Source organism: Sminthopsis crassicaudata, chromosome 1, assembly GCF_048593235.1.
Source record: "Sminthopsis crassicaudata isolate SCR6 chromosome 1, ASM4859323v1, whole genome shotgun sequence".
NCBI lineage: Eukaryota > Metazoa > Chordata > Mammalia > Dasyuromorphia > Dasyuridae > Sminthopsis > Sminthopsis crassicaudata.
Window position 1 is genome coordinate 71397673 of NC_133617.1, and position 15433 is coordinate 71413105.

Here is a 15433-nt window from a genome sequence, read left to right on the forward strand (position 1 = left end):
ATATGAACAGAGAATTCTCAGATGATGAAATTGAAACTATTTCCACTCATATGAAAGAGTGTTCCAAATCACTACTGATCAGAGAAATGCAAATTAAGACAACTCTGAGATACCACTACACACCTGTCAGATTGGCTAAGATGACAGGAACAAATAATGATGAATGTTGGAGGGGATGTGGGAAAACTGGGACACTGATGCATTGTTGGTGGAGCTGTGAAAGAATCCGGCCATTCTGGAGAGCAATCTGGAACTATGCCCAAAAAGTTTTCAAAATGTGCATACCCTTTGACCCAACAGTGCTGCTACTGGGCTTATATCCCAAAGAAATACTAAAGAGCGGAAAGGGACCTGTGTGTGCCAAAATGTTTGTGGCAGCTCTTTTTGTTGTAGCTAGAAACTGGAAGATGAATGGATGTCCATCAATTGGAGAATGGTTGGGTAAATTGTGGTATATGAAGGTTATGGAATATTATTGCTCTGTAAGAAATGACCAACAGGAGAAATACAGAGAGGCTTGGAGACACTTACATCAACTGAGTGAAATGAATAGAACTAGGAGATCACTATACACTTCAACAACGATACTGTATGAGGATGTATTCTGATGGAAGTGGATATCTTCAACATAGAGAAGATCCAACTCACTTCCAGTTGATCAATGATGGACAGAAACAACTACACCCAGAGAAGGAACACTGGGAAGTGAATGTAAATTGTTAGCACTACTGTCTACCTACCCAGGTTACTTACACCTTCGGAATCTAATACTTAATGTGCAACAAGAAATTGGGATTTACACACATATATTGTATCTAGGTTATATTGTAACACATGTAAAATGTATGAGATTGCCTGTCATCTAGGGGAGGGAGTAGAGGCAGGGAGGGGATAATTTGGAAAAATGAATACAAGGGATAATATTATAAAAAAAATTACTCATGCATATTTACTGTCAAAAAATTATAAATAAAATTTTAAAAAATTGTTATTTTGTCCTATACTTAAGAGTATTTTATTTTATTTTTTAATTACAAGTAAAGATAAAAAGAAAAAAATCACTTTTGTAAGATTTTGAGTTCCAAATGATTTTTTTAAATAGAAGAGGCTTGGGTGTGTTTGTAGGTAGCAGGGAAGCAATCAGTATCTAGGGAGAGATTGAAGCTTAAAAAGAAAGAGGAGATGATAGTGGAAGTAGTCTTCTGGAGAAGATGAAGATGGGATCACAGGATGGCTCTCATCATGAGGCAGGGATAGATTGTGGGAAAGCCAGTAATAGGGTCAATCATAGCAAATCAGCAACTAACACCCTCAGACCTGACTCAGTAGAGGAGCAAATCAGGGGGGCAGCTTCAACTGAGAAACCAGGCTGTTTCCTGAAAAGAGCCAGCAAAACTTTCTCCCTGCAAACATAAGGGGCCTCTGTGCTCAAAGCCAGAGCTGCACAGGAAGCTTGGGCCAGCGCTCCCTTTACCCCAGGAGCAGAACTCGACCATAAAAGTAAAAAAAGAGGAAATACCAAAAGAAAAGGAAAGAAACTGAACAAGAAACAGAAAAGAGCCCTGACCACAGAAAGCTACTATGGTGACAAGGCAGACCAAAAACACAAACTCAGCTGAGGACAGAATGTCCACGGAGGAAATCTCACAAAGTCTCAAGCCCAAAGAGACTTCTTGGAAGTGCTAGCAAATGGGCTCTGGAGAGTTGAATATTAAATTTTCTTTCTTTTTTCTTTTTTTTTAAATTTTTTTTTGAATATTAAATTTTCTAAGTGAACATTTACACTTTGAAAAAAAGCACAAAGGTACAAGTTGGGATTTATTTTTTGTTGACTTTCAGGCTTAAGAAACTGATGGAGAAAATGTTAAACATAGAGATTAAGCTTAAAAGTATGTGTGTGTGTGTTGTATGATTTTTTTTTTTTTTTAAAGAGAACTAGTTGGGAAAAAAAAATTGTTTAAAAAGAGCTGGTTGTTAAACACTTAGCAGTACATCACCGATTCCAGCCTTCCCAGTGAGAAGATTGTATTCTTTTCAGAGTAAAGTGCTGGATATGAGTAGGGGACAAGCATATGGAGATGGATTGCTTAAATTCTAGCCCCATAACTCCATTTCTGAGTGGGGGGACTGTGGGAGTCCAATGGGAAGAACAAAGACCTTCCCCCTCTCCTTTGCACTTCAGATCCAGCCTGTGGCCACAAGAGGGCAGCCCCAGACAGTCCAGAATGGGGACGAGGGCCACTGAATGGGGCGATAGTTGTCTGGTCCTAGATGCCCATGCTGGAAGGTCCTGCTGAGGGAAGTAAAGTCCTCCTCTGGCCCCTTTGTATCATCTCCCCGTCCCACGGCCTCCCCCCTCCCCCACCACCTCTGGCTCTAACAGAAACACAAACACACAAGAGTAGACAGGAGAGGGCCCCAGTTGTGACACTTTAATGTTTTTAGTAATGATGAAAGCCCTGAGGAAATGGCCTCTGGTCCAGCCTGCTCGGAGGAGGCCGGCTCTGGGCTCACATCCTCGTCTGTCCCTCTCCTTGCTCCAGGTGACAGAGGCCAGGAAGGTGCGGATTTCCATGGGCTGCAGAGTGACAGCTGAGGGGTCCAGGGAAGGGGCTGGCTGCAGAGGAGCAGGGCCTGTCAGAGGGAGACCAGAGAGATAGGAAGGTGAGGGGGTATCCCAGGCCCAGGAGGTCTCTGGGGCTCCCCAGGGAGAGGGATTCAAAGCAGCTTTCCTGCCCCCGCCCCAGCCTCTACCTCCTCCTGAGCTGGTCCTCCACTGGAGCCGGGTGGCCTTGGAGAGTGGCTGGTCAGCCGACAGAGTGGTCTCCTCCAGGTGGCTGATGGTGAAGGCTGAGAAGAGATCCTGAGAGACCACGAGATGATGGGGCTCAGTGGGGCCCTGGCCCCTCCCGTTTCCCTCTGCCCTTCTCTTGGTCCTCCCCTCCACTCACCTGTAGGTCCAGAGTCACTGGCTGGGACAGAATGAATATCCTGTTCTCCCCACGCTCAAAAATGTTCTCTCGGTGCAGCAGGGTCCCAGGGTCTAGGTGTGCAGTTGAGGTCCCAGTGGACCAGGGTCAGCAGGCACACAGCCGGGAGGAGCTCTCTTGGAAGTCCAGAAAACCCCAGAAGGAGGAGGGAGGAAAGATGGACCAATGGGGTAGTTTTTTACACTAAGGACCTTCTCTCCCGTACCTTGAACATACTCTTACCTATGTGAACGCAGGGCTGCCTCCAGTGCTTATTTCTAGAATTAAAGAGAATAAAAACTCCTTGAAGGAAAAGATTCTTTGCTTCTGTTTAGAATCTAGCTCATAGAAAGCAATTTATAAAGGCTTCTTGGATTGAATTGCATAATAGGGAATGTACAAAAATCAATTAAATCAACATGCATTTATTAATTGCCTACTAAGTACAAAGGATGCTAAGTGCTGGATCTACAAAGGCAAAGACGAAATAGTCCCCACCTTCAAGGAGCTTACATTGTGTAGGAGGAAATCACAAACATACACACACATATTTTATATATATATATATATATATATATATAGCTTAAAGTTTAAAGTCACTGGTGGTAGTGGTGTGGTGAGCAGAAAAAGCTTGTATAGTATAGGACTTGATTTCATATATGATTTCTTAAATTAGTCTTTCTGAGAAATGGAAAGAACAAGACATGGGAGAAAAATTGGAACCAAATGCTATGTAATTATTATGACTATATTTGACCTCAAAGCAAATAGATGAAAAGGCACCTCCCTGCATTCTTTGCAAAGGTAGGTGACCATGGGTGTGGAACATGGCATATCATGCCAGAATTGGTGAATAGCTGGTTAGTTTTGCTAAACCACTTTTTCCCTCTTTCTTTCTTTCTTTCTTTTTTTTTTTTTTTTTTTTTTAATTCTTTGGAATCTCTCTGAGTAAGGAAGAGGAAGCATTTATTAGGGAAATGGTGATGCGGAAAAAAGATTGCTATGTATATATATGTGTGTGTATATATATATACTGTACATACACACACATATACATATATATATATATACATATATATATATATATATATATACACATACATACATACATATATAATATGTATTTGGCAAAGCAATCAGAGTTAAGTGACTTGCCCAGAATCACACTGCTGGTATGTCAAATATCTGAGGTAGGATTTTAGCTCAAGATTTCCCAGCACTATTCTCTGTGCCAATTAGCTTGCCCAATGCAATATTTTTAATAAAAAAAAAATACAAGTAATTAAAACAAACACAATTAATTGGAGAAATTAGTTTCACTAGAAGTTTAGGCATAGAATCTCAGAATCAGAAGGGACTCTGAGATCATCTAGTTCAAACCACAAGACCTGGGGGTCCTATGTTTAATCTATTTTACCAGAAAGGCCCTGACAAAGCTCCTTCCCAAATAGTAGGTAGGAAGGAACTTGGATTATTAATTCCATTTGCTAGAGAAAGGATCAGAGTTTGAGAGAAGAAGGGTGGAAGAGAGGGCAGTTAGCTTGGAAAAGAGGAAAAATCTTGATGAGAAGGCAGTACAAGATAATATGGAAATCTTTTTATGGGTGGAAGGGAAAGAAAGAAAAAGCAAAGAGGTGGGATTCATAATCTCCCAGAGTCTTTTCTCTTGCAGAGTCCAAATTCAGGCTCTCCTTGCCTTATTTTGTTCCTCCAAGAGTAGATGTGCTACATGCTGGTACCCCCCAAATTGCTCATTTTGGGATAAAGCCCCAGTGGCCATTGGCTAGTACAATTCTAGGCAAGGTGATCCACATAATAAACTTAAAAATAAATTTTCTAGGCCCAGAAAAATTATTAGACAACTGCTTTCTAGTATTTGAAGGGGTTTCAGTTCCCTCATTAGTAAAATGGGAAGATTACACTAATTGGTCTTAAAAATTCCTATTAACTCAAAAATCTTTTTTTTTTCCTGTATATGTGCAAGAAGGCCAGATGGAAGAGGGGTTTGATTTGTTCTGCTTGTACCCAGAGAGAAGAGTGAGGGGACAGGAAAGAAGTTTCAGAGAAGCAGATTTAATCTTGATATAAAAAAGAAATTCCTAATGTGTTTTAAGTGTGGGGGTTGGGAAATTTGGGGAAATCTCTGATCAATTTGATGAGCTTAGAGGGATGAGTCATTGGGTGGGCTTTAGAAAGCATCTCATGAGGAGTATGGGCATGTTTACTGATCCCTTGTTTAGAAGGCAGAGACTATTTCTTGGCTATTTTTCAATGACTCAGGACAGCTTTAAGATGAATGATCAACTGGGACTAAGGAAGATGAATTCTTGTCAGAGGAGCTGACAAGACTTTTTTTTTTTTTTTTTTTGAGGACTTGGGAGGGAGGTGGGTGGCAGACTGTTCTTAAGCCTTTTTCAACCTCATTTTTATATTTCTGCTTTCAGTTTCCTTCTAGAATACTTTGATACACATACTTTTTTTTTTTACATTATTTCATTATTTTTCTTGAGGGTTTTTTGATCTTTTTTCTTTCACAACGTGACTAATAGGGAAATATTTTCCACAACTGCATATGTATAATCTTTACCAAATTGCCTTCTCAATGAGGTGAGAGGGAAGAGAAAGAAAGGAGAGAATTTGGAACTCAAAATTTTAAATATATATATATTAAAAAATTTTATATGTAGTTGGAAAACAGCAACCCTAAATTGTAAATTAGAGTGCTTTGATAGAGATGGGTAATCCTCTAAGGCAGGGCTTCTTAAACTTTTTCTGCTCTCAATGTTTTTCTGCTTGACAAATTTTACATGACTTCGGATATATAGGTATATAAAAATAGTTATACGAATCAAACATTTATTGATGATAATAATTTTGTAACCCCCACATTCAGTTACAAGAACCTATATGGGGTTGTGACCCACAATTTCAGAAGCTGGACCCAAAGGAACAGTAGATGGCAACTTGTGCAGAAATTTGGGACAGTGGTAAACTGCATGTACTTGCATGTACTTGCATGCAGTCTGAGAGGAGACTGACAGCAACCCCTACAAAGCATTGTATAGCACTAGGCCTGGAGTCAAGAAGACCTGAATTTAAATTTGACCAAAAGCTCCTCCTAACTGGGAAATCCTGGGTTTAACATCTCTCAGTTTTCCTCATTTGTAAATAGGGATAATAATAGCACTGACCTCATAGGATGGCTGCTATGATCAAATGAATATAAGTGCAAAGTGTTTAGCAGTGTCTGGCACATAGTAAGAGCTAAATGTTTCTTATTATTAGCCTAACTGATGGCAGCAAGCAAGGGCTTTGATAGATTTCCTGCAGAAGCACATTGAGGAAGTAAATGTGTTGCATCTTCTCAGACTGAGAAGAGGGCTCGTGAACAATGATCCTGAACCTAAAACTCCTGTAAAGAGAAGAAATTTTGTGTTCTTATATAAATTCCAGAATTTAGTCTCATAGGCAGGGAAGGGAGACTTCCAACCCTGGGGATTGCTTCGTGTGTGACCCCCAAGAGCAAGTTCCCAGCTTTGTTAATTTAATGAGCAGAACTAGAGAATAGGGATTTTTATTTTGAGCAGCTTTGTCTTTTTGGATAAAAAAGAGAATTGTCTATATGGCTCTGGTGGCTGAAGGATCTGTGAAAGGAACCTGTCACTCGGGGAAAGAAATAAATTTGTATCTTGCTATACCAGAGGGTTATTTTGATAGTGCAGGTTTGACCTTTCTTGTTCAATAGCTTCTACCACTACTGCATATGTTTAATTCCCAGGAGGAGTCTGATTGGTAAAACAAGTCTTGGGAGAACTATGGAGGACGTCCCTTGTAGGAAAGAGGGACTGCAGAAATGTCAAAGGATTGACCTTCAGAAGAAGAGCTGATGAATTACTTCCAAGAGAGTGTTTCCAAATCTTTTAGAGGTTGTTCTCCATCCATATACCTAAGCATCTTATAGGAGCTGAGACTCCTGTTACCTACATTTAGGCCAATCTTGATACAAGCTATTTCACAGCTTTATTTCAGAGATTTCCCAAGTCTAAACTCTGGAATTGGGGCAGGACAAAGAGACTAGGATTATCTCAGAGCAATCCTGGAAATTAGAAATTAGACTCTACCCCTATGAACCCAGAGTCTTTTTTGGGGGGTGGGGTGGGGGACTGTTTGGGCAACAGGTTAAACTACTAATAAAAACTGTCCAGTGGAATAGTGTGCTTTGGGTCAGTGAGTGACTTTTCCAGGTGATGGTGAATAACTATTAATCAGGGATGGCACAGAGAATTCTTGTTCAGGCGTGGGCTCCACTGGATGCCCTCTGAGGGCATCTCTTATTCTCCCTGCTAATTCTTTTTTTTTTCCAGTCAGGCCCAAAGGAGAAAGTTCTTTTTAATTCATGGTGAATGGCAGTGGATGATCTTGGGCTTAGAGGCAAAAAGCCCTCAGATGGAATACCAACACTGATACTTACTAGTCGAGTTACCACAGACAATTCTTCAAGGAGCCTCAATGTCTTCTTCTGGCAAATAGAGAACAATATACCCAGCAAGTCCCTCCCTCATAGGGATAATGTAATATGCAAAATAATCAATGCATGTAAAATGGTTTGTAATTTTTAAAGAATGATATAAATGCCAATTATTAACATATTTCTCTAAATACACATTTGTTTCAGTAATGACAACTCTTGATGATCCTATTTGGGTTTTTCTGGGCCCAGATACTGAAAATTTCCTTCTCCAGCTCATTAAAAATTTTTTTATTAATTTTTTTTATTTTCAAAACATATGCATGGATAATTTTCAACATTCACCTTGGCAAAACCTTGAGTTTCAATTTTTCCCCCCTCTTCCCCTCCCCCCTCCCCTAGATGGCAAGTAATCCAACATATGCTAAATGTGCAATTCTTCTATATATATTTCTACAATTATCGTGCTGCACAAGAAAAATCAGATCAAGAAGAAAAAAATTAGACAAAAAACCAAAATGTAACAATAGTAAAAAGAGTGAGAATGCTATGTTGTGATCCACGCTCAGTTCCCACAGTCCCCTCTCTGGGTGCAGATGGCTCTCTCCATCACATTGGAACTAGACTGAATCATCTCATTTGAAAAGAACCACATCCATCAGAACTGATCATCCTATAATCTTGTTGTTGCCGTGTAGGATGATCTCCTGGTTCTGCTCACTTCACTTAGCATCATTTCATGTAAGTCTCTCCAGGCCTTTCTGCTGGTTGTTTCTTATAGAACAGTTATATTCCATAACATTTATATACCACAATTTATTCAGCCATTCTCCAGTTGAGGGGCATCCCCTCAGTTTCCAGTTTCTAGCTACTAAAAAAGGGCTTCCACAAACATTCTTGCACATACAGGTTCCTTTCCCTCTTTTACGATCTCTTTGAGATATAAGCCCACTAGAGACACTGTCTCCAGCTCATTTTACAGATGAGAAAATGGAGGCAAAAAAGATTAAATGGCTTGGCCTAGCTAGTAAGTGACTGAGACTGGATTTGAACTCAATTCTTCCTAACTCCAGGCTGAGCTCTCTATTCATTGTGCCATCAAGCTGCTCCACATATACACACTTCTGAAACTCACTGGGATCAGCCCAGCTGCCTGCTCTAACTGGAGCTCACTCATCTGCTTTACAAGACCAGGCTCATTCTCAGGCCCTTGGGAATTCTTGTGGTGTGTGGCTGGCGTTGGGGTGCTCTATCACCCACATCCTACCCAATCCCCACCCCTCACCCTATCCATTTAGATATTTCATCCACAAGATTCATAAAAAAAACTTTTCTTCCTCCACCCCTTTCCCCTCCTAGTGCCCCAAGTGTTTGCCAGGTCTCGTGGCCACATCCCACCTCATATCTGTCTCACAGGAGATGGAACTTAGCTTTGGGTTCTGAAGATATAGGTATCAGAGGCCTCCCCCCTTCCAGCTCTACACCTGGTGAGGGGGAGGAGGAGAAAATTTTTAAAAAGAACTATATTTTATCTTTTGTCCAAGTACCCTCACAACTTTCCTGTATTCTTCTCCCTCCCCTTACCCTCACCTCCTGCCTCCAGCAAAGTCCTCACCTGAAGACATTTATGGCTCACACACACACACAAAGGGTTTGAAAGCAGGGTGGCTGGTGAGGTAGCCAGTCCAGAACTGATGGGGGCTGTCTGCATATGGGAAGAAGTCATTCTGCTTCAATGCCCTGGGGCCTGGAGATAGGACACAAGTCAATGTCTGCTCCATGATCACTGGGGCTCCTTACCTCTTCTCACCTCCTTCCCTCTCAAAACCAGGGGAGGTTGACCAGCTCCCACAGGTAACAGGAGGGGGTAGAATAGAGAAAATTGATGAGGCTCCCTTTGCTTTGTGAGGGGAAAGACTGATTCTGCTTCTCCCCCCTCCTTTCCAGCATCACATTCTCTCTTTGCCCCCCACTACCCCATACATTTGGATAATGCATACCCTTGCATTAACAATCTGGATCAGTTTGTCCAAATTATAAAACCATTGACTGGCATTGCTAAAGTAAAAATCATTGCCCATGGTCATCACAATGTGGTTGGAACCATAATGCTGGACTTGGAGGGGACAAATCAAGATGTACAGCTTCCTGCACCCACTGCTGGGAAGGCAGAGCCAAGCCCCATTCCAGTTCTCTGGCAACAGGATCTGGAGGAAAAGATATGTGGGGGCAAAAGGAAGGGGAAGGCATGGGGTCAAGAGATAGGGAGGAGTAGTGAAGAATTAACCTTGAGAGAGAAGGGCCAGAAAAAGGGGATGAAATCCATTGACTGTCCCTGATATTTGTTTTTTTCTAGCACACAAACTCTGCTGGATCTGAGCTGCCTGGGACATTAGTGAGGGAACCAGAGCAGAAGGCTACCTTTCCAGTTTGGCTCTTTATAGCCCCCAAGCTCTCTATCTCCACTTGCAGAGCCAACTCTTAATGCCCATGGCGTTGAAAATGTTTGTGGCAGCTCTTTTCGTAGTGGCTAGAAACTGGAAGATGAATGGATGTCCATCAGTTGGAGAATGGTTGGGTAAATTAGGGTATATGAATGAAGGCTGTGGAATATTATTGCTCTGTAAGAAATGACCAACAGGAGGAATACAGAGAGGCTTGGAGAGACTTACATGAACTGATGCTGAGTGAAATGAGCAGAACCAGGAGATCACTATACACTTCAACAATGATACTGTATGAGGATGTATGCTGATGGAAGTGGATATCTTCAACATAGAGAAGAGCTAATCCAATTCCAATTGATCAATGATGGACAGAATCAGCTACACCCAGAGAAGGAACACTGGGAATTGAATGTAAACTGTTAGCACTACTGTCTATCTACCCAGGTTACTTATACCTTCAGAATCCAATACTTAACGTGCAACAAGAAAATTGGATTTGCACACATATATTGTATCTAGGTTATACTGTAACACATGTAAAATGTATGGGATTGTCTGTCATGGGGGGGAGGGAATAGAGGGAGGGAGCGGAAAATCTGGAAAAATGAATACAAGGGATAATGTTATAAAAAAAAATTACTCATACATATATACTGTCAAAAAATGTATAATGATAAAATTTAAAAAAAAAAAAAAGCCCGTGGCGTTGGACCATCATCCCCTATCTTACATTGCCAGAGGTTATGTGGTGGGGAGAAGAGTAGGGGGCAACATGACTCCCTGCAGAAGCCTAGTTCAGCCTGGACACAGCTTTTTTTCTGAAAAAGCCCAATGCTGGCTCTCCTGGCTGGGATTTGAGAGGGACCAACCGGAGCCAGTTCTGACCTGGGCAGCAGCTGCTTTCAGGAAATATTTGATCACTTCTTCTGTCCCTGGAGTCTGGACTGGCTGGATCATTCACCACCAGATTCTCCTCTCTGACAGAGTAGAAAGAATCCCAGCATGGTTCATTAGTGGGAAGCAGACATTGGGAAGGATGCCTAGGAAATCAGTCAGGGCAGGGTCTCTTCATTTAAACCCCATGCTTCCCTCAACACCTGCCATGGCTCCAGCCCCTTCCTCATCCTAGAGCCCATGTTCCTCCTGCAGCAATCCCTTAGCCCAGTGAACTCTAGTAGCCTTCAAGGAAGAAAAGGAGGGATGGGGAGCTCCCAACACTATTTTTTTCCCCCTGAGGCTGGGGTTAAGTGACTTGCCCAGGGTCACACAGCTAGGAAGTGTTAAGTGTCTGAGACCAGATTTGAACTCAGGTCCTCCTGAATTCAAGGCTGGTGCTCTGTCCACTGTGCCACCTAGCTGCCCCAACACTTTCTCTTACTGGTGAAGAGATGGGCTTGAGGAGGCTGCAAGTAGGCACTTGCTCTCTGGCCTGCTTGGTCTTCAGCTCTTTATCAATGCCTCTGCTTATCCTGATAATCCAGGCGGCCCAAGAAATAGCCATCAAAGTCCATCTGCAGGGAAAGAATCAGAGAGAGGTCAGGGTTTGAGAAGTTCTTTCCAGCAAGGTTTGTGGAGAGGGAAGAGAGGAGCAGGGGGCAGGAAGGGGTGGTAAGATGAGTTATAGTCAGAGAACACTGAGGCAGACCTGGGTAGAGGGAAGCCTGCTCCTTTGAGTGGCCGAAGAGATCAATGTGCCAGGTTACTAGAGGATGAATGCAGTCCCCAAAAGTGTCTTTCAGGACATCTGGTCGATGATGGCTGAATAGTATGTGATGGCCTCATCATTCATGACCCAGCCTCCGTTGGCAAATGAATAAAGCCTCCCTATGGAGAAGAGGATGGGGTCAGGGGCTCCTGAAGGAAGGAGGCATGTGGTCCTGAATCCCTCCCTGGGAACCTAGAGTAGGTAGTCAGGCTGGGCAACCGTGGGGCCCATTAGGGGACATGAGCCATCTCACTGGTAGGAAGACAAGATCTGGAGCAGAGAATATGCCCACATGACCATCATAAAGTAGATACTGTCACAGAAAACTTATACATACATACACACATGGTAGGGAAGCAGCTTAGTTTAGTGCAGGGGTTCTCAAACTATGGCCCACGGGCCACTGAGGACGTTTATGGGGCCAGCCAGATTATGGCAAATGGGCTGAGGGGCGGAGACAGAGTGTGAGTTTTTGTTTTTACTATAGTCCGGCCCTCCCACAGTCTGAGGGACCATGAACTGGCCCCTATTTAAAAAGTTTGAGGACCACTGGTTTAGTGAGAGCCAGAAAACCTAAAGTCACAGCTCTAGTACTTCCTACCAGAGGACTGTGATTGTGCAAGTCTCTGAGTCTCAGTTTCTTCATCTGTAAAATGGGGTGTTGAGAGGTGATGGAAACAGATGACCTCTCTAGTTCCCTTTACCTCTAACGTCTGCCCTTGGTCCTCCTCACCCTCCATGACTGGCTGCTACTGCCACTATCGGACAAAGAAAGCCATTTCAGCAAAAATGAAGCTTCAGTTTGAGTTGGTCAGCTGGGCAGATAGCACAGAATCTAGGATGTGCCATACATACTCATAAGGACCATTGTTCAGATCTGTGGATGCAGAAAACAACCACTATTCACGTCAGTGAGAGGGACCATCTTGCCTCTCTCAGCCCCCCAAAAACTCCCCTTCCCTCTCCTTCTGCATTCTCTAGCATTCTCTAGAAGGGACTTTGAACACCCAGTTGGGTGCTTGGAGTAGAATGGCCTATGGACTAGATTCTGTCTCCAATATCTTGAAGATTAGGACCATTAAGCAGATGCCAAATCTGGTAGCTTGTTTCCCTGAGTTAATGCCTGATCTGCTCTTCTCTCTCACCTCCAAAGTAATGTTCATCACCATTCAGAGCCAACAGATGACAACATGGGTATGAGGCAGCAGGTGCACATTGATCGTGGAGGGGCCAGGCACAATTGAGCAGGGGGCAGAGATCTTAAACTGCAGAAATGCCACGGCTCTGACCAGTCCCCCCTACCCCCTTCTAGCAATTCCCAACGCAAAGGTACAATGGGACGCTAAAGAATGGAGTAGAGTGGGCCTAGCACTAGTGTCCAAGTCCTTGGACTTCTGCCTAGTGTCGGTTCATTACTCCAGGAGACCCCTGCTTATACATAGAAATAAACCCTGGGTATATTTGGCAATTCTCCCTTTCCTCTGGAAATGTCCCCTTGAGCCAGCTAATAATTATTCCACCAAGAGTGACTAACTCTTTGGAATCAGCATAGATTCCTACCCACTTTTCCCCTTGAGTTAGCTCAGCTCCTGGGGTGTATTTCCTTTCCTTACCTCTTTTTACCCTTGTACCTCCAGCACCCAGCTTTCTCTCCTCATGGCTCTGCCTTGGTTGAAGGTCCTCTCCCAAAGCCAAGAAGGATATAGATTTGCTGACTCGGCTCCAGAGGAATCAGTTCCCTCGGTGGGGTGCTGGGCTCTGAGCCCAGGTCACTTCCTCACTAAGGCTGCCCACTTTACCCCAGTTTGTTTGGGCACCTGCCTTCCTAGTAATCTCACCAAGTTCCTTACCTCTTTGCAACCTACTTCCCTAGGACCCCTCATGCCCTAGTCTGTTCACCAGAGCCCACCTTCCCAAAATACTATTCCAGGAGGCAGGAAATCTGTGGATAAGGGTACAACTCCAGTCATGAGATCCATGGTGGGCAAACGCCAAGAGGATACAGCATCTCTACCCCCACTCACCTTATCGTCACAGCCTCTGGTGTGCTTCACTAAAGTACCCACAGAACCAGGGTGCCAGTGGGCAATACTGCTTCCATCACCCTCATCTCAGACCTGCTATGGCCTTTGTGCCCAGTCAATCCTTACATTGACAAGGGAACTGTAAGGGAGGGCAGGGGAGGATCAAGCAGGAAGCCAGGGAAACAAGGGATAATCCTTGGTGGGGAGAGCTAGGGCAGGGGCACTCAAGATAAAAAATGAGAAATATTGGACACTAGAACCTCCTTATATGATTTTGTTATGAGAGAAATGATAGGTTGGGGCAGAATCTCTCCTTGAGATGTTTACACAGATGTAAAAAAGATTCTTCACTCATCCCAAGGACTTCCTTGGGATGGGGTGGCTCCTCTGTGTGTATTTGTAGGAACAGTTGCTCCCTCCAGAGAGCTGAGGGACTTTTTGTGGGGAGCAGGGGGAAGAGAGGAGACAAACTAATGGGAATTGGGGTGGGGCAGTGAAAATTGATGGGAGAGAATCTAGAATAGAAACTAGTTTAACCCCTAATTTTGCATTCATTTTATTAATCTACTTACCAGCCTTGGCATAGGAGAAGCCTGGATTCAAATCCTGCCTCAGACACTCTGTGGAATGATTCTGGACAAGAATCTTCTCTGCAACGCATATGATAAATGGTCATCAGTTGTCTGCTTCAAGATTTACATAGGCCTCACAATCAAGGAAAATTGGGGGGAAAGAGGGAGAGGAAGTTTGTGGTTCTGACCCATGAGCCTGTGTGGCAATAGTTACTCAGACATCCCTCCCTCCTGAGAGGGAGCATTCCCAGCCTTCAGCAGAAAGGTCTGCTCTCCAGACTTCTCGCCCTCTCTTTGGCTAGCCCTCCTCCCAGTGCCTCAGAGGCCCACTCCAGGCTTCACATGAATCATGGGACAACACAGCCTCTGCCTTTGTTTAAGTGCAGGCACCAATCCCCCTGCCTGTCTGACTTACTTTTCCTAGCACTGGAGAAGACATGGGGCTGGATTACTTGCAGAGCTGGAAACTGGGCTGTTCCTTGTTTTCTGATCCTCTCTGTCCACCCTCCAGACCTTGAATACAATTGTTTCTCTGTTCCAGCCCAGTCTTACACATCTCCCCCTCTTGTGCTCAACTCAAGGTTTCTGAATCACTAGATACTTTTCTCTTTGTTCATGTGGTTGATCAACCATTCAAGCATAGTTTCCTCCCTCCCCTACTTGCTACTTTTTATATGTGTGTGTGTATACACACATACATTTTATTATACATAATATATGCATAAGTGTACATTTTGTGTATCTCATATATATTTAAAGTATGTATTCTCTCCCTCCCATTGCCGCCTTCATTGAATAATGGTCATGTCCAAAACCATTTTATTCTACCTTTTAGGTCCATTACTTTTTTGGCAGAAGCTAGATGCCATGATTCATCTTCAATTCTCTGACCTTATAATTTATTATTCATTGATTAGAGTTCTGAAGTCTTTCAGAGTTGTTTTTCTCTATCATCATTTTATAAATTGCTTTCTTAGGTCTGCTTATTTCACTCTGATTCAGGTCCAAGACATCATCCCACTTTTCTCTGATACTGTAAACTTCATCATTATTTAGGGCCTGATAATATTTTGTTAAATGTATATACCATAATTTATTTAGTCTGTTCCCCAACTGGGAAATACCCTTTAGTTTCCAGTTTGTGTCTACTATAAAAAGAGCTGCTATAAAGATTTTGCATATAGGCAGCCCTTTTTGTAGTGGCAAGAAACTGGAGATTGAATGGATGCCCACCAATTGGAGAATGGC

The 15433-nt window shown here is 43.1% G+C and overlaps 2 long non-coding RNA genes across 3 annotated transcripts; both read right to left on the reverse strand.

Annotated features, from left to right (window-relative positions):
• Nucleotides 1–2486: 2486 nt before the first annotated feature.
• Nucleotides 2487–3051, reverse strand: LOC141552297 (uncharacterized). Its single transcript, XR_012485107.1, has 3 exons — nt 2952–3051; nt 2755–2863; nt 2487–2634 (listed from the first exon to the last, which is right to left on the reverse strand). It is a non-coding gene; the product is annotated as an uncharacterized LOC141552297 (long non-coding RNA).
• A 4798-nt stretch (nt 3052–7849) lies between these two features.
• LOC141566483 (uncharacterized) lies at nt 7850–14737 on the reverse strand. Of its 2 annotated transcripts, XR_012489335.1 has the most exons (4): nt 14601–14737; nt 14186–14263; nt 11530–11708; nt 7850–11395 (listed from the first exon to the last, which is right to left on the reverse strand). It is a non-coding gene; the product is annotated as an uncharacterized LOC141566483 (long non-coding RNA). The 2 variants fall into 2 exon arrangements; XR_012489329.1 differs by lacking the exon at nt 14601–14737 and having other exon boundaries at nt 14186–14487.
• Nucleotides 14738–15433: the final 696 nt, after the last annotated feature.